Source organism: Notamacropus eugenii, chromosome 5 (genome assembly GCF_028372415.1).
Source record: "Notamacropus eugenii isolate mMacEug1 chromosome 5, mMacEug1.pri_v2, whole genome shotgun sequence".
Taxonomy (NCBI): Eukaryota; Metazoa; Chordata; class Mammalia; order Diprotodontia; family Macropodidae; genus Notamacropus; species Notamacropus eugenii.
In genome coordinates, this window is record NC_092876.1 from 379993983 (window position 1) to 380013822 (window position 19840).

Genomic DNA, 19840 nt, shown 5'->3' on the forward strand with positions numbered 1-19840 from the left:
TTTGTAAGTAGTCAAAATTAAGAGATGATTTCTATAGGAATGGGTTATTTTTACCTTGTTTTGCTGTGACTATAGAGGCAGTATGACCTAACAGACAGAATGCTTGACTTTGAGTTTGGAAAACCTTCAAGTTAGGTTCAAAAAACATCTTAAATACCTATTAACTGTATGACTCTAGGGAAGTCACTTCATCTTTCTGAACCTCAGGCAATTACCTATCTGTTAAGTTAAAAAGAGTCAATCATAGACCCTTTGAAAACTAGAATGATCTAGAGTGAAACCTATCTTTGGAAAACTATCATGGTTTCTTAAACTTTGGTTTTTGAATGTGATATGCATTAAAGGGAAGGACTCATGACACAACCCCACAAGTACTCTTTTATTAACTCATTCCTCTAGATCAAGTTTTCCTCAAATTTTATTCAGAAGAAGAAAGGTATTTCCCCTCATATGAGTAAGTTTTGTGAGAAAATGCCAAAGCTATGAGATCAGGTAGACCTTAGAACTCACCCAACTCAGCAAAATTGCTTTCTGACCTGAGGTGGTTGAGTCATCCTTTAGGGCCTCCATCTTTGCCTTACCCTTGGTTTTTTGTTTGAAGAGGTTAGTGCCCTTTAGTAAAAGATATAACCTTGGGGGGAGGAGCCAAGATGGCGGAGTAGAAAGATACACATATGCTAGCTCCTAACCCATAGCCCATAAAATACCTATAAAGAAGATCTCCCAACAAATTCTGGAGCAGCAGAAGCCACAGAATAATGGACTGGAGGAGATTTCTGTTCCAGAGAGACCTGAAAAACTGACATGAAAGGTCTGTCACGCACTGGACCTGGAGCAGAGCCCAGCCCTGCCTTGGCCATGCGGCACCAAGAGGAGCAGATCTGAGCAGGCTTCAGGGGCAGAATCTCCAGCGGCTGCCTCAGGAGGCAGCAGCGGAAGCGTCAGCAGACAAGGGCTACCAAAGCAGGCAGGAGCTGGGATCCATTGTTGAAGGTCTCCGCATAAACTCCCTGAGGGAACTGAGCGCAGTGTGGCGGCCCTGCCCCCACCTGAGCACCTGAACTTAATCTCACACTGACTAGCAGCCCCGCCCCCACCAAAAGCCCTGAGGCTGGGAAGCAGCATTTGAATCTCAGCCCCCAAGCACTAGCTGGGCAGAACTGGAGGGGAGGTGGGTGTGGAGAGGAAACTCAGAAGTCAAGTAACTGGCTGGGAAAATGCCCAGAAAAGGGGAAAAAAATAAGACCATAGAAGGTTACTTTCTTGGTGAACAGACAGTTCCTCCCATCCTTTCAGATGAGGAAGAACAATGCTTACTATCAGGGAAAGACATAGAAATCAAGGCTTCTGTATCCCAAACATCCAAAATAAATATTCAGTGGGCTCAGGCCATGGAAGAGCTCAAAAAGGATTTTGAAAATCAAGTTAGAGAGGTGGAGGAAAACTGGGAAGAGAAATAAGAGAGATGCAAGAAAAGCATAAAAAGCAGGTCAACACCTTGCTAAAGAAGACCCAAAAAAATGCTGAAGAAAATAACACCTTGAAAAATAGGCTAACTCAATTGGCAAAAGAGGTTCAAAAGGCCAATGAGGAGAATACTTTCAAAAGCAGAATTAGTCAAATGGAAAAGGAGATTCAAAAGCTCACTGAAGAAAATAGTTCTTTCAAAATTAGAATGGAACAGATGGAGGCTAATAACTTTATGAGAAGCTAAGAAATCACAAAACAAAACCAAAAGAATGAAAAAATGGAAGAGAATGTGAAATATCTCATAGGAAAAACAACTGACCTGGAAAATAGATCCAGGAGAGACAATGTAAAAATTATGGGACTACCGGAAAGCCATGATCAAAAAAAAGAGCCTAGACATCATCTTTCATGAAATTATCAAGGAAAACTGCCCTGATATTCTAGAACCAGAGGGCAAAATAAGTATTCAAGGAATCCACCAATCACCACCTGAAAGAGATCCAAAAAGAGAAACTCCTAGGAACATTGTGGCTAAATTCCAGAGTTCCCTGGTCAAGGAGAAAATATTGCAAGTAGCTAGAAAAACAATTCAAGTACTGTGGAAATACAATCAGGATAACACAAGATCTAGCAACTTCTACATTAAGGGATCAAAGGGCTTGGAACAGGATATTCCAGAAGTCAAAGGAACTAGGGCTAAAACCAAGAATCACCTACAGAGAAAAACTGAGTATAATCCTTCAGGGGAAAAAAAAAATGGTCTTTCAATGAAATAGAGGACATTTAAGAATTCTTGATGAAAAGACCAGAGCTGAAAAGAAAATGTGACTTTCAAACACAAGAATGAAGAGAAGCATGAAAAGGTAAACAGCAAAGAGAAGTCATAAGGGACTTACTAAAGTTGAACTGTTTACATTCCTACATGGAAAGACAATAATTGGTAACTCTTGAAACTTTTCAGTTTCTAGGTAGTTGGTGGGATTACACACACACACACACACACACACACACACACACACACACACACGGAGACAGAGAGCACAGAGTGAATTGAATAGGATGGGATCATATCTTAAAAAAATGAAATTAAGCAGTGAGAGACAAATATATTGGGAGGAGAAAGGGAAAAATGGAATGGGGTAAATTAGCTCTCATAAAAGAGGCAAGCAAAGACTTTTTAGTGGAGGGAAAAAGAGGGGAGGTGAGAGAAAAACATGAAGTTTACTCTCATCACATTCCACTAAAGGAAGGAATAAAATGCACACTCATTTTGGTATGAAAACCTATCCTACAATACAGGAAAGTGGGGGAGAAGGGGATAAGCAGGGTGGGGGGGATGATGGAAGGGAGGGCAATGGAGGAGGGAGCAATTTGAAGTCAACACTCTTGGGGAGGGACAGGATCAAAAGAGAGAATAGAAGCAATGGGGGGCAGGATAGGATGGAGGGAAATATAGTTAGTCTTACACAACACAACTATTAAGGAAGTCATTTGCAAAACTACACAGATATGACCTATATTGAATTGCTTGCCTTCCCAAAGGGAATGGGTGGGGATGGAGGGATGAAGAGAAGTTGGAACTCAAAGTTTTAGGAACAACTGTTGAGTACTGTTATTGCTACTAGGAAATAAGAAATACAGGTAAAGGGGTATAGAATGTTATCTGGCCCTACAGGACAAAAGAGAAGATGGGGACAAGGGAAGGGAGGGATGATAGAAGAGAGGGCAGATTGGTGATAGGGGCAATTAGAATGCTCGGTGTTTTGGGGTGAGGGGAGGGGAAAAATGGGAAGAAAATTTGGAACCCAAAATTTTGTGAAAATGAATGTTAAAAGTTAAATAAATAAATTTTAAAAAAATATGTAACCTTGGACAAAAATCATGTTGTCCCTTATCCTGCCCCAGTAGTGAGAACCCTAATAGCTATAACTATTCCTATCTGTCTTTCCTCTACTCCAAATCCATATATAGATACACACACATACACATACATACATATACACACATATATACACACATATATATATATATGGTAACACACATATTTACATATGTGTGTGTCAAACCGAAAGTTGTATGTGTATAGTTACAAAGTCAAAAGTAAAATAAGAGAGAAACTATTTGAAGTGATCTAGAAACTTCCTGTGCCCACTGTTCAACTACATTCTGTTGCATATAGCACAGAGAGGATAAAATGAGTTGTCCATAGTCACACAACCAGTATGTCTTAGAGGTAGGAATTAAATAAACTCAGATCTTCCTGATTTGTTTCTTGACTCTCTAGCTATTAACTCCTGCCTCTTCTCTAGTGAGAAGCTAAAGAGCTTACATTGCCTTGAAGTGAATTTTGGATTTACTTTCAGAAACACACCTTCTGTCTCTGGCATAACTCAAGCCTCTTCTAATGTGCTTGTTCCTTTTCATTTCTCACCACCTTTTAGAGGTCTTTAGCTTCCTTCTTAACTTCAGAGCTTTGGATTTATGAATTTTATGTATGTATTTCAAGGTCAAAAGTGTTCTGTGGTCAAATTAGTTTGGGAAAGGCAAGCTTTGTGAGGGTAAGAATAGTTGTGTTTGTGTCTTTGAATAGCTCATAATATGGTCTTGATAAATATTAGTTATGTGAAATTAGATTTTTTTGGATTTCATTATTGGTGAATCAGATTCTCTACCTGTCTGAACTACTTACCAGTTGTATTTTCAGGCAAAGCTAGAAAAAATTCATTCACTTATTGAATCAACAATATTCATTAAGCACCTATATGCAGAAAACTAAGGTTGGTGCTGGGTTACATAATTTAGGTAAGACACTATTCTTGCCTTCATGGAATTTGTAGCCTAATAAATTCAGTTACAAAAGTTAAAGGGTTAAAATCAAGGAAGAGGTTACATTATCACAGTCTGACTAATTAATATAATTAAATTTGCTAAGTCACAAAAATATCCCCTACATATTTCTCATTTGTTCAAAATTCACCATTTTGTTTAAAAATGAAGATTAAAAATTGCATTTTTGCACAATTAAAGAACTCAAAGTCATGATCACTGACTTCTGCCATGGCACAGTAATATTATAAATTGCTTTCCACAGATACCAACAAGAACAGTGACAACATCAAAGGGACCATGATCGGTAGAAACATACAAGCAGAAAATAAAATTAATCCCAACTCTGGAAAAATGCAACCAATAGAACTGGAAGAAACAATTTCAAGCATGATGTAGTAGTCAGATGGAAAATATGTTGCTGAAAGAGATGGGGCTGATAGTGGCTTAGATATGAGCTTGAAATGTGATATGGTAGTCCTAACGGCGAATGTAATTTAGGGCTATACAAGGAAAAGGTTTGTATAACAAAGGGAGGCAACAGAGAGATCTCACCTGGAATACAGCCCCTTAGGACTGGAAAGAAGAAAACAAATCAGAGAAAGTACAGAGAAGCAGAAGATAACCATATAGTGAGGTTGAGTTATGATGAAAGATTCTAAGATCAAAATATTTTATAGCATGGCCAAGCCATTAACAAGAGCCGAGGGATATGATAACAATCAATAAATAGTTGGAGGGTCTAAATATCAAGAGTAAAGAGGAATTTTTGCCAGAGATCTAATTAGGCACCAAGGGAAAAAATTAAGGAAGAGAAAGTTTGGCCTGAGTATAAGAAAATAATTTTGATAGTGGGATAGATGAGACTGTGAGACAATATTCCAAAAGAATTGAAAGGAACATCGTTAAATATCTTATTAAAATTGGGTGCCACATAAAGTATTGTAGAGTGCATTGTAATCCTGGTTCGACACCAGTATTGCCTAATTAAAGGATTTTTAAAATCTAGTTTTATATACGTATACTTAATAATTATCTTTTTAATGAGAATTAAAAATAAGGCATTTTTGCACAGTTAAAGAATCCACATTGAGGAATATGAGCTTCTGTCATGCCACAGTAATACTACAAATTGGTTAGCCTAGGTAACCTAAAAACAGAATAATGAGATTTTTTAAATTGTGAAATTGTACATTATTTTTAATTCTCATTTTTTTTAAAAAAAAGGTGATTCTTGAACATATGAGAAATATGTGGGGGATATTTTTCATGACTTAACAATTTAAATTTTATTAATTAACCAGATTGTCCCTGTGTAAGTCCTTTCTTGATTTTAACCTTTTAACTTTCACAAGTGGATTTACTTTATCTGTCTCTCCGTAATGGACAATAGATAATCAGAATAGACTTGTTGATCTGCCATTCTTTTCTATTTCTTTTGGTTTGGTTGTGATTTTGCCTTGTTCATTTGCTACCTTATTCATTTGATTTTTAGCTCTCTTCTTGTTTAATAATATTATCTGGTGTTTATCAATCTTATTAGTCATTTAAAAGAACCAGCTATTAGTCTAATTTATCATTTTTATGGATTTTTCTTTCTAATTTATCTATTGCTAATTTTCAGTATCTTTTTCTTTTACTACTTTCAGTTTGTTATTTGTTGTTTTTCTAATTTTCAAATGCACACTAATCTTTCTTTTTCTATTTTGCCAGTATATGATTGTAAGGATATGATCTCTGTTCAGCAGACTGCTTTAGCTGTATCACAAATTTTGGTATGTTATTTCATCATTATAATTTTCTTTTACATTATTATTATTTTTATAATTTGTTCTTTGATTCATTCATTATTAAAGATTTCATTATCAAGTCTCCTTTTGGGTCTATATCTTTTGTTTGTGGTCCCTGAAACAATTTCTATTCTTCTTATATCATGGTCTCTAAAGGATATATTGACTATTTTTGCCTTTTTTACATTTGTTTGCAATATCTCTGTGCCTTAGTACATGGCCAGTTTTTGTAAAAGTTACATATGGCACAAAGAAAATACATATATACACACATACATATATATACATGTATATGTATGTATTATATATCTATACCTTTGCTGTCTCATCAAGAAGATGCCATGCCTTTTAATTCTTATTTCTCTAGAAATTCATTCAGTTCCTTATTTTCTCTTTTGTTTATCTTTCTCTTTTACTTATCTAAAACTGATGTAGGGATACTGAAGTCTCCTGTCACACGTGTGTTACTCTCTAGATGTTCTTGAAGCTTAGATAATGTTTCCTTTATTAATTTGTATGCCCAGGCATTTGTAGCATACAAGCTCATTACTGATGTTGGTTTGTTGTCTATGGTTCCTTTCAGCATAAATGCAGAAAATTTTTATGCATAAATTCATAAAATTACATTTAGTTTGCTTATTTATCTTTTGTAGTTTTTTTTTAATGTTTGTTTTTGTTTTATCTGATAGCAGGATAGAAACTCTTGTCTTTTTGGATTGATTTGATACATAGTAATTTTTTTCATTCCCTCAGTTTTATTTTATGTATGTCATTTTTTAAAATGTTTCTTGTAAAAAATAGATTGTAAGTTTTGTTTTCTTCATCTAACCTATCAGTCTTTTCCATTTTATTGGATTGGTTAATCCATTCACATTTAAAATTATGAAATAAGATTATATTTTTCTCCATCTGTCTCTAAAATATATTTTATTATGATTTTCCCCTCTTTTGCTATAAATGCAGTAGTATGTTCCTTCAGTTACTTTCATCTTTTTTAAGGTGACTTTGTTTCCACTGGATCTCTTCCCTTCACTCCTGATCCCCCTTCTTGTTTGTTATCTCTTTCCCTTTAAATTTTTTTGTAGTTAGTTTCTCTATTCTGTTTTTATTTGGTTATTTTTATTTCTTCCCTCTCTTTTTGCCTAGCAGTTAGTCAAGGAGATTTCACCCTTCCTCTCCTTCTCTTCAGCTAATTCTATTCATTAGTTATTTTAAATTTAATTTTTATATCTCCTTCCAAAAGGGAAAATACCCATCTTCTCTTTCTGTTTACTCTAGAACTGGGATGGGGAACCTGTGAATTTAGGATTCATTCAAAGGGTTTCACTTGAGGATGTAGATGGCCACATGTGGACTCGAGGCCACAGGTTCCCTTCCCTTGCTCTAGACTCTATTCTCTGATTCATGACTCCTATAGTTATCTGGTCTCTTTCTTTTCTTTGTATACTTTATACAGTCAAAGCCTCCATTCTAGGCTCTTCTCTATAGGTACTTTCTGCCACTACTTAGAAGATTTACCCCCATGCATTCCCCTTTTCCATAGTGCCTCATTCTCAGAGTAGTGCCAATTATTGCATGTGTCAGTGAAGATACTTACCCATTGTTGTGCCCCTACCCTTTATTTATACTCTCTGTTAAGCTTTTTTTTTTTTTTTACTTTTGCTGGAAATCTCCTACCTATGTCCATGTTTTCTTACTTCTCCAGATGCCAGTTTGGTAGTTAATCTAATACCTCTTCTCTGCCATACTTTTCTTCAGAGCCTCCCAAACACTGCACTAGTTCTGGCAATGTGTGCATCAACGTCATTGTCAGTGTGTACATCCCTTTTTAGAAAGTACACTTCCAAGGTAAGTGAACTTATCCACAACATTCAGAACTTCTCCATTTGTTGTAACCTATGGTTCCATGGATGGATGATATGGTGATGGTTGATGGGGCACCTGTGTTTTCTTGGTGTTAATTATTAGGCCAAAATTAGCACAGGCAGCAGAAAATTGATCCATACTCTGTTGCATCTCAGCTTCAGAGGCTGCACTGAGTACACAATCATCTGCAAACAGAAAATGCACCAATACTCCCTCCACTTTGGTCTTGGCTTGTAGCTTTTTCAAATTGAAGAATTTACCATTAGTATGGTAGTTGACCTTGATGCCATGTTCATACTCATTGAAAGCATTTGACCACATGGCTGCAAACATCATGCTAAAAAGCAAGGGAGCAAGCACACAGCCCTGTTTCACTCCATTGGTGACTGGGAAGGCACGAGAGCATTGTCCACTATCCAGACCCCAGACAAATATGCCATCATGAAATTGATGTACAATACTGATGAACTTCTCTGGGCAATCAAATTTTGACATAATTTTCCATAATCCTTTACAACTAACAGTGTCAAAGGTCTTGGTCAGATCTACAAATGTTGTATATGTGCAAAGAAGGTATAGATAAAGGATAAGCAGGAGATAACAGAGGGAAAGCACTAGAATTGAGGAGGATTGAGAAAGGCTTCCTATAGAAGGTAAGATTTTAGTTGGGATTTGAAGGAAACCAGGAGGTGGAGAGGAGGAGGGAGAACATTCCAGGCACGGGGGATAGTCAGAGAAAATGCCCAGAGTCTAGAGATGGAGTGTCTTGTTCATGGAAGAGCAAAGAGGCCAGCATCACTGGATCGAAGAGTACATGTCATGGAGTAAGGTGTAAGAAGACAAGGCTCTATTTCTGTTCCTGGGATGGGGCTAAGGCCAGCATAGATACCCTTGGGTAGGCACAGCTGGCTCCATTACCTGATGTGCATCAGATATAGCTGAGAAGTGCTGGTACTGGGCAATAGTGTGGCCCAGGGAGCCTGGACAACTGTTCCCAAAGTCTAGGTTCCAACACTGAACACTCTCTGTATGGGCACCTGAGCAGAGACATGCTGGACAGTGCTAATGTTGGAGATGGAGCACCAGGGTGTGGACAAAGACTCAAGAGAGAAGCTGGTCCACTTTGGGGCAGCCCAAATGTGGGCCATGGTGCTGGCATTGTAGAAAGTTGCTTGGGTAGGTGACAGTCACGTGGGGGATAGCAGGCAGGAAATAATTGGTGGGTTGGGGAAAGATGGGGTCATTTATGTTCTGGAGGATGAAGATGCATTGTATGTACTGCTTGATGAGGAAAGTCTTCTGTTCCTTCTTGCATTGGGCCAGGGCCACATAGAGGGATTTGGTGCTAACAATCCACCCGTTCATCTCTGTCATGGCCTTTGGGGAGGAAAAACACACAAAGTCAAACCCCTTGCTGTGGCCACCCTCTGTTGTCACTTTGGCACTGGTGAGAGAACTCCTTCCTTAGCTTCTCATCATCAATAACTTCATCCAGATTCTTCACATACAGATTCACACCCTGGTAGCAGTTCACTTTATCCTGCTTTGTCTCCTCAAATCTACGCTTCAGCTCACTCTGCCTCTCTATTCTCTTCTGGGCCCATCCAACATACAAGACCCGATCCCTGAACTCCTTCCCATTCATGCTACTCACAGCATTCTGTGCTTCCTCATGCTTCTCAAAGTTAACAAAACCAAAGTCTTGGGCATGGCCATTTTCATCGACCATCACCTTCACACTTAGTCTTTCCAAACTGGGAGAAGAGTTCCTGAAGACACTGATCATCCACATTTTCCTTGAAGTTCTTGGTGGAGTTTTGGGTGAATTTCAGCACTCATGCCTCCAGCTCTGCCTCTCATTCCTGCCCAGACTTCAAGTGATCCATGAAAACTTTCCAGTGATTAAGTGGCATCCCTTTCATAGTGCTGATTGCTTGGTTTGCAGCCTCCTGGGTCTCAAATCCTCAGGAGCCATTCTCAGCACACACTACCTCACAAGAGAGAGTGTTCCCAAAGGTAGAGAAGGTGTCATACAAGGCATTGTTGTCCATGGAGTCATCCAAGTTTTTGATAAAGATGTTGCCAATTCCTGATTTCTGGAGCCCCAGATCCTGTTGGGACCACATGATACAAATGGAACTGCCCTTGGTTAGCTCAAAGTTCATGGTGTCCAAGGCTTGTTCAACATCTGCAAGCTGCTGGAAGTTGATGTAGGAATAACCCAGGGAGTGCTGAATGAAGCACACAAGGATGGACGTGATGGGCCTCTCTGCTGAGAACTTCTTGTACAGCATGGCCTCGGTCACATCATGGTGGTCGCCTATGTAGTGGGATGACAGAGGGTAGCCAGTGCCACTTGTGTTCATGTTCCAAGGAGAGGAGGGTTATGGTCCTGGTAGCATCCCATGAGTGGCAAAAAGCCTCCAAAGTGTTTTATTTATATTATCTCATTTGATCCTCATAAATGTTATTTTTAGGTAGATAGCACATTTTTTGGGTAGATTTTATATACACTTTATAGATAAATATGTAACAGGGCTTTGGCACATGTACACCTGAGATGTGATTGGTGCTAAGGGGCTTCTTCTGTGAAATAAGTTGGCTTTTTCATTGGCCCACCACATGATTGGAAGAGTCCTTTTTTCACGGGTTGCACAGTGAGAGCTGGCTTTACCTTTAACACTACCTGACTAGCATATTCACGCTTTCTGCTGAGGTCTTGGAATGAACAATTCATTCAAAAGCAGCCTGTACACCCTGCAGTAATCTGGGGAAGGAATGGACTGAGGATCATCTTCTGAGAAATGGGACTATGGCTTTCAGTCTTCTTTTGTTTCTCCTTTTCAGTTCTAGGTGCAAAAAGTGGAGTAGTCAACCTGGGAACTCCATCTATGGGAACTTGGACTCCAGGATTCTAGGCCAGATGTTGCAACCAGCCTAGTAGAGAAGTCCTCAGGAGTCAGGGTCCCAGAGCACAAGCCCAGGAGGGTATTTTGGACTTGGAACCTTAAGAAGCTAATGCTTTATAGGAACCAAGCTAAACTCTGAATTTAATCTCTCTCCCTTCCCCAGATACTGAGGTGGTATAGAGGGCATTATGTCCTTGAGTTACATGTAATTTCAAATGTGTAGCAGCTCATATACCTCCAGAAATAAGATTATTAATGAATTGATATGATTCTGGTTCTTGTCTGTTGTTTGGTCATTTCCCAGCATTTCTGACTCTTTGTGACCCCATTTGGGGTTTTCTTGGCAGAGATACTGGAGTAGTTTGCCATCTCCTTCTCGTTTTACAGATGAGGAAATGAGGCAGATGAGGTTAAGTGACTTTCCCAGAGTCACAGAGCTAGTAAGTGTCTGAAGCCAGATTGAACTCAGGAAGATGTGTCTTCCTGACTCCAGGCCCAGAACTCTATCCATTGCATCACCTAGTTGCCCTATAGTTCTTGTACAAAGTGTCAATAGAAGTTTCTAATGCTCATTAATTCTCTAAAAGTCACAACTAAGAACATGTAGTTACAGGTACCATGAAAGCTATAAATATTTAGCACCATTAAAAAATCGCATGGAATTAACAGAATTGTTGCCATATTAATCATATATTATATCTGTTCAACCTCACTTAGAAAGTAACTAGTTATAAAAAAAGAAGTGTTATTTTGTTACCTATTTAACCAAAATGCATATAACCAATGAGCCATGACAAATACCATGCACAATATCCAAATCAGAGGGTCAAAAGGTGTTTTCATTGCTGGCAACACATTTTTACTAAACAACACATTGTTACTAAACAAAGGGGAGGTAAAAACAAGACATTTTCACTTCTAATGTCTCCTCTTTGAGGAAATGAAGGAAATGTATTAATGGTGTCCAAAATGTAATTTGGTATTCACATCAGGCAGCAAAGGAAGCAATTATTAATATTAAATTTCTATTTCTAACACCAAATTGTCGGCGCATTCAGTGTTTTTAAGGCATTCCAGTGTTCATAATAAAGGAAAAGAAATGTATATGTAAATCAGGGTGTTGAGAAATCCTATCTTGAAATAATGTCTTTCCTCAGTACATGTAGTGAATAAAGTTATAGACCTGAGTACTCGAGGTCCTGTAATCTACTCCCTTGTGCCTGGCAAGACAGAAACCACTTTGAAAATCTTAGAGTGCTGTGGAAATAATGTAATGGAATACTATTGTGCTATAAGAAATAGTGAACAGAAAGACTTCAGGGTGGCCTGGAAGGACTTATATGAACTGATGCTGAGTGAAAGGAGCAGAACCAGGAGATCATTGTACACAGTAACAACCACAGTGTTCGAGGAATTTTTCTGGTAGACTTAGCCTTCCACAGCAATGCCAGACCTAAAACATTCCCAAAGGACTCGAGGCAAAATGCCATCCACATCCAGAGAAAGAACTACGGAACTGGAACATAGAATGAAGCAGACTATTTTCTCTTGTGTTATGTTATGTTTTGTTTGTTTGTTTTTCATGGTTTCTCCCATTCATTTTAATTCTTCTATGCAACATTACTAAGGTGAAAATGTATTTAATGCATGTGTAGAACCTATATAAGATTGCATGCTGTCTCATGGAGGGAGGAGGAAGAGAGGCGGAAAGAAGGGGGAGAGAAGGGGAAAAATCTAAGATATATGGAAGTGATTGTAGAACACTGAAAACAAATAAAATGATTTAAAAAAAAGAATGTATGTGTAGAACTCATATAAGATTGCTAGCCATCTTGGGGAGGGTGGAGGGAGGGAGGGGGAGAAAAATCTAAGACTTATGAAAGTGATTGTAGAAAACTAAAAACAAACAAATTAATAAAAAAAGATGTTATTAATTTTTATTATGCAAATTATATATCTTAGCTCAATGGTTCCCATATACTTAAAGTGGCCAGATGTAGTGGAAAAGAATCAGCAGAGACATGGGTTCAAGTCCCAGCCCTGACCTTTACTATCTGGCTTACTTAGGGCATGTCAATTTACTTTGAATTTCTGCTTCCTCTTCTGTAAAAACTGTACCTGTAGTATTCACCTACCATAACTAACCCAGGAATATCCAGCCAGCTTCAAGTCCCACACCTAACTTGAGCAACCGTCTCTCCCAGGCAATTTTCTAAGACTGCAAAGAAGGTGCCAATCTTCATTGGCTAAGTAAGTTCCTGACTAGAGTTCCCTAAATAGACGCTATGTTAAAAAAATCAGGAGATGGAATTATTGCATGAATTAAATGAGATAATACAGATAAAGCACTTTGCAAAGATGTCCCTGTCTATTAATTTTGTATAATATTCAGAGTATTTTTTAAAGTGAATTAAAATTAATTTTGCCTTCACAACTTTGTGACATTTCTTGTGATAAACTAAAACATAATTGGGGTGGACATGAAACAAGGGGAAAAGAAGCATCATAAAATCAATGTTGGGGTCACTAATTATTTTTTACTTCTTTTTCTAAGATCACAAAGAGTCCATAGGCTAGGGATAGGGACTGGACCTATGGAATATAAAGACAAGAAACCTATGGAAAAATGAAAGCATTGTTACATTTGCATATTATCCTCTTATGCCTCTAACCATTGGGGAAAAAAAAACAACTCAGCACAGTTCCAACACAGTTAAGTACCCAGTTTATTTTAAACATCTTTTCTGCTTTCTGTTCTCCATACCCTCAGTCACAAATAGTAGGAGATAAAACGTGATGGCTTTGGGGTTTCTGATAAAACACTTAAAATCACTGATAAAACCACCTGAGGCAAATACTTTACCTAGAAGAGGGTTTGAAGAAGGTGATTTCTTTGTTTTTTCCCCATATGGAGTTCAGTATTTAACAAATTCTATTCACTATTTTTCCTCTTTCCCATAGTTTAGGAGTTTGGGTTTTTATGATTAGATAGGAGCTCTTTCTCCTCTCCTAAAACAGTTTCAAAAAGAAATCTGGGGTATAAAACTGTTTCTTATATGGTTTATTAAAATGAATGAACCCTAGTCCCAACTTTGAATGTGTGAGGGTACAAGAAATTAACCTTTATTATAACCATGAAGAGGAGAAAATTCTCTCTGAGCCCTCTGGAGAATTCATAGGCTGTAGCAGGCATGACAATTCTGTTTAATGTATTTGTGCTCAGAATTCCAGACTCTAAGGGAGATAGGGAGCTCTAAGGCAAAACATCATGGCAGATGAACAAAGCCATAATTGGGCATTGTTACACAGAGCAAATGTCAGGAAGGCCCACCCTCAATGGAGAATGGTGTTGGTAGAAAAACAAACCTTGGAGTGCTTATAGTAACTATTATGTTATTATTTTACAGATGAGAAAACTGATGGGCAAAGAGATTAAGTAATTTGCTCAAAATAATACAGCAAGGATCAGAGTAGAATTTGAACCCAGATCTCCTGACTCCAAGTCTATAATTCTTTTCACACATACAATTTCCAGTGGTGGAAGCCATTGTTCTCCTACATATGCTTTAATGCTAATAATAAGAACAATAAATCAAAGTTCCTTAAGATTTCAAAGTGATTCCTGTCTTGGCAGAGAACTTGGTTCTTGCCGGGGTAGAAAGTAAGATGGAATCAGGAAGAAGTAACTATTGACCATTTGGCAGCTCCTTATTTTGACTGTTCTTGCTAATTAAGAGCAAAAGTCTGGTTTTTGTTTCTCATGAAGGATGATAAGTGTCCTCACAACCCTTTAACCTCTGAATTCTGAGCTAGAGCCCTGGTCTTCCTGATCTGATTAAGACTTTTTTTGTTTGTTTGTTTGTTTGTTTTAGGGTTCTAAAAAGATTTGTTCTCTTAACAAAATTAGGTAAGAGTGACAGAGAAACAATTATTTTGAATATTTCAGTCTTGTAATTTTTTAGGCTACATAAGTTTTCTAGAAAAAACAAATTCATAATCCCATGCTTTCTTCAGTGTGATAAAAATGAAAAAAACTTAGTCATCCAGTCATAATCTCATACATCCCTGAGAAGACAAACTTTGTTAAACAGGCTCTATAAACAAAGTCAGATTACAGATTAAACACTGAGTTTGCAAAATCCTCCACATTTAAAACTATAAGGTTATATGTATTAATTAATTTTCAGTTTTCAGTTTTCAACATTCACTTCCATAAATTTTAAATTTTCTCCCCCTCCCTCCTCAAGACAGCATGCAATCTTACATGGGTTCTACATGTACTCTGATTAAGATTTTTTAGTGTGGCCGCAACTATGTATTCAAACTCTTTCTCTCCTGGGCAGTTAGATGCCATAGTAAATAGAATGTTGGGTTTAAATTCAAATTTATATTTGAATCCTATCTTAGACATTCTTAATAGCTAGGTCACTCTAGGCAAGTCTTTTAAACCTCTTTCAGCCTTAATTCCTCATCTACAAAATAGAAATAATAATAGTGACCTCTTCATAGGGTTGTAGTAAACATCAAAGTTTAATTTATAAAAGTCAGTTATTGTTATTTCAGATCTCATACTAAAGTCTTAAGTTGACTTAAAATCAAATTTGCAAATAATATAACATGAAGTGGTTTGCCTTGAGGTAGACTCGATACAATTTTTTAGTGCTTTACTATATTGGAGTTCCTCCAAGACATTTTTATCTTAGCTGTATTGCTTGGTATCATTTAGATTACAGAGTAATTTTCTTCAACCACTGGGTAAAAGTTAGGTGGTTTAGTGGAGTACAAGCGTTGGCGTCTAATTAGATGGTAGGCTCCTTGAGGGTAGGGAATACTCCTTCCTACTTTTTGTGTCCCTAATGCTTTGCACAATGCCTGGTAAATAGTATGCTCAATAAATACTATTGAAGCACTGAAGCACTATTTGAGTCAGCAGTCTAATATGGTACCCTAAAGTAGTAGCATTAGCCACTGAAGAACAAAGACCTGATCAGACTCCACGTTGGCAGATCATTATCTAGTTTGGAAGACCTCCTCTGAAGCAGCAATGTTTCGGTGGTGTTAAGAAAATGTTTGGAGGTCTATTAGGTAAGTTACTGAGATACCAGCAAACTTTTAGCTACTTGCACTTAAAAATGTCTGCCAAATCATTTAATTATTTAGGGATCATCCTGTTTTAAGCTTTTTCCTAGTAACTTTACCATTTTGTGGGAGTCAGTATGTCATAATGGAAAGTGCTAGCGCAGTTGTTTATACAGAATAGACATTTAATAAATACTTCTCAAAGATGCAGCGTGGCTTGTACACAGCAACAACCACAGTGTGCAAGGAATTTTTCTGGAAGACTTAGCCCTTCACAGCAATGCAAGGACCTAAAACATTCCCAATGGACTCTTGAGGCAAAATGCCTTCCACATCCAGAGAAGGAACTATGGAATTGGATTTCAGAATGAAGCAGAATATCTTTGCTTGTGTTATATTTTGTTTTATTTTTTCTCATGGTTTCTCCCATTCATTTTAATTCTTCTATCAACATGACTAAGGTGAAAATGTTTTTAATAAGAATGTATGTGTAGAACTCACACTACCTCGGAGAGGGAGGGGGAGAAAATATAAGACTTATGGAAGTAATTGTAGAAAACTGAAAACAAATAAATTAATAAATAAATTTTTAAAAAGGAAATGCTGTGTGGCATGGTGAGTATTGTGCTGGACATGGAAGTGTGAAAGATCTAGGTTTGAATTCTGTCCTTGATTCTTACTGTTTATGTGATTAGGCAACAAATTCTTCAATAATTCAACAAACCATTATATAACATCTACCATGTGTATGTTTTCAACATGTATTTGGATTCTGAGATAAGAAAATGTCATAACCCCTGTTTGCTGATAGTTTATAATCTAGAACAGGAGTGTCAAACCATAGAAATAGGGGACACTAACTGAGCATAAGGATTTCTATGGGCTGCATATTGACTTAGTTTTAAAATGTTTTATTAATTTTTTTTTTAAAAATATTTCCCAAATACATTTAATCGGGTTAGGGCTATACTATGGAAAGTTGCCAGTGCCCAGTGACACCTCTGCTCCCGGAAGAAGGATGACACAAGTGGACCATTATAATGCGATTTAGAGGGAGATTAAGTGTAGAGGGCATGTCAAATAGACATGGGAAATTGGTGAGGGAGAAGAAATTTACATTTTTCAGGGTGGATCAGGGAAAGTTTCATGGAAGAGTTAAATCGCTGAGGAAGAGGATTTTATCAGCATGACTGAGGAAAGAGTCCTTTCAGTGCCTAATATACTGATTGTGACTTGCCTGAGGTCACACAACCAATAAAGAACAGAGTTTGTCCTGACTTCAAGACTAGCTTTTTTTATCCTTTACTCCATGGTATATCTAATTCTTTATGTGCTTATAACTGCACTTTTCTACTCCTTGTGTGTGTTGGGAATGTTCTAGCTACTGCATTTTTGCCCCAAACACCTAGTACTGAGCCTGGCACACTGCAGGTGCTTTGTGGATGGATTGATTGATCAGAAAAATGCACAGAAGTGGAGGAACTAGGAGGTAGTCCAATTTAACTAGCCGGTAGAGTACTAGATTTCAGAGTTTTTATCTTATAGGCAAGGGGAAGCCAGTGGGGATTTTTGATGAGGGTAATGACACGATAAAGCCAGCGCATAGGGAAGGTCTCTGTCTCTGAAGGAGGGGGAAAGAGAAGTGGAAGAAGTGGAGAGAGGAAGGAGAGAGACAGAGGGAAAGAGACAGAAAGAGAGAAGAGAGACAGAGACAGGGAGACAGCGAGAGAGAGAGAGAGAGAGAGAGAGAGAGAGAGAGAGAGAGAGAGAGAGAGAGAGAGAGAGAGAGAGAACCAGAGAGAAAAAAGTGATCACAACCTCAAAGAGGGAGATGACAGTGTGAGTGAAAATGGGGGGGCGGAGACGGGAGAAGTATTTTTCAATAAGGATTCACAGAACTTGGTAACTGGATATGCAACGTGAATTAAAGGAAAGAGTCAAAGAGGACATAGGGTTCTGAGGTTGTGCGACTGTGCGACTGGGGAAATGGTGCCGTTAACAGAAACAGAGAAATTAGGAAGAGGAGTATGTTTGCAGGAAAGGTAGAGGTTTGGTCTCGTTCTTTTGGAAGAGACTGTAAGGTGAGGGAAGAGCGGGACTGTAGTTCAGAAGAGAGGTATGAAGCTGGAGAGAGATTTGGTGGTCAAACCTTTAGAGGCGATTACTGAAGCCACCGGAGTGGATGTGATAGTCAATGGAGAATTCAGAGAGGGAAGACACGGGAGCTGACAGTTAATCCTCACGTGTTATCCTCACACTTCAGTGTTATACTTACACTTTAAAATGGGAATAATAAAACCACCTACCTAACAAGATTGTTGTAACAAAAGAGATAATATTTGTAAAGCACTTAGCACAGTGCCCCCGCACGTAATTAACGTGTATTCTCCTCCTTCATCCCCTTTCAAAACCAACAAATAATTATTTGGTAGATTAATTTTCAGGGAGGGAAAATACCTTCAAAGCCCACACCTGACACAAATGGGCAGTTGGGACGCACCCACACCCCTCACACCCCCCCAGTAATCTAACAGTTCTCTTCCCTCTCAGACTTTCCCCTCTCTGGGTTGGAAGAGAAGAAACAGAGAAAGAAAGGCATGTGCTTTCCTTATCGTTCACAGACTTGTGGGGTTATCAAGTTGTGCCCGCCCCTCCCCCGCTTTCTCTTGGTTTTTGCTTCTGGTCATCTGGCCCACCTTTTGCTGCCTTCTATTTTCTCCAGGCTTCTTTCTGGCTTCCTACCCACTCCCAGCCCCCAGCTGCACAGTCCTCTCCCGTGGTGCAATACGAGATCCTGCCACTCGCAGCAGAAACCTACCTTAGCTATTGAGCATGCACAAATGAAGAGCTTTGCGCCTGCTCTGTAGCTAAATCGGACTTTACTGGAGAGTATCAGTATCTTGTGGGGCATTTGGCACTAGCTTCTCCTCTCTGATCCCCTTGGCATTCTCTCCTTGTAGAATGTGATTCCTGTTCCATTCCCTGGCAAACCCCCAGCGTTGCGAAGTAAAGAACACTCCTGGTTTCACTCTCACTCCTTGCCCTTCTCTCGTACGTCTCCTCGGGTGCACCACAGTGTACGGTCAAAAACTCTGCAGAAGGGGAAAGTTGGCACGCTCTCCTTCTGTGACCTGAGAAGCAGCCGAGGCTCCGCAGCTTTAGAGGCTGACCCAGGGCTCAGCAGAGGCTGAGATCGGTGCGCCTCTCTCCCCTCCTTGTCACCGGAGCTGCAGGGCACGCGGAGCTCGTTCCAACTTCATTAGCGCCCAGGTCAAACTCAGGCAAAGGAACCTCATTACAGTGTCCAGATGGAGTGGACAGGGAAGAATGCACACAGCGCACTGGGCAGGGCAGCCCCCTCTCCCTCCCCTCAGACTCGCACCGCACTGTGAGGAGGGGCTTGTTGGAGACAGGCTTAAGTGCATCGGGGCTGCTGAGAGCCAGCGGCTCCAGGACTGCGCTGGGAGGGGGAGTGGCCCTGGCGGGATCAGCAGCCCTGGGAACGAACTCCTGTGGCCGCCTCCGACCCTTCTCCTCCTCCTCCTCCTCCTCTTCCTTTTCCCATCTAAACTTTTCTCTGGTGGAAAGCTTGCGGCAGCAGCGTTTGTTAGCTGCTGTAGCTTTTCCCGACGACGCCCAAGACTCCCAGTTCCTTTTCCTTGGAAACACTGGAAGCCCCCAGCAGCAGCCTCCGCCCTCGCCTCTGCCCAAAAGTGAGCCTATTCTGGGACTAGTTATGAACCGCCTGCTGCTGCACCCGCTGGGGGAATTAGACGACCCTGCGGGGTTCTCTGCCACTGGGGCGCTAGCCCGAAAAGGATAGAAGCCGCTGATCACCACTACCATCTGTGCCCTCGAGTGCCTGAGGCTGCTAACCCCTGCCACGGGGCTTTTTCCCTT

The 19840-nt window shown here is 39.3% G+C and overlaps 1 pseudogene; it reads right to left on the minus strand.

The window, feature by feature from the left end:
• Window positions 1–8714: 8714 nt before the first annotated feature.
• LOC140503042 (embryonic polyadenylate-binding protein pseudogene) lies at window positions 8715–10746 on the minus strand (annotated as a pseudogene).
• Window positions 10747–19840: the final 9094 nt, after the last annotated feature.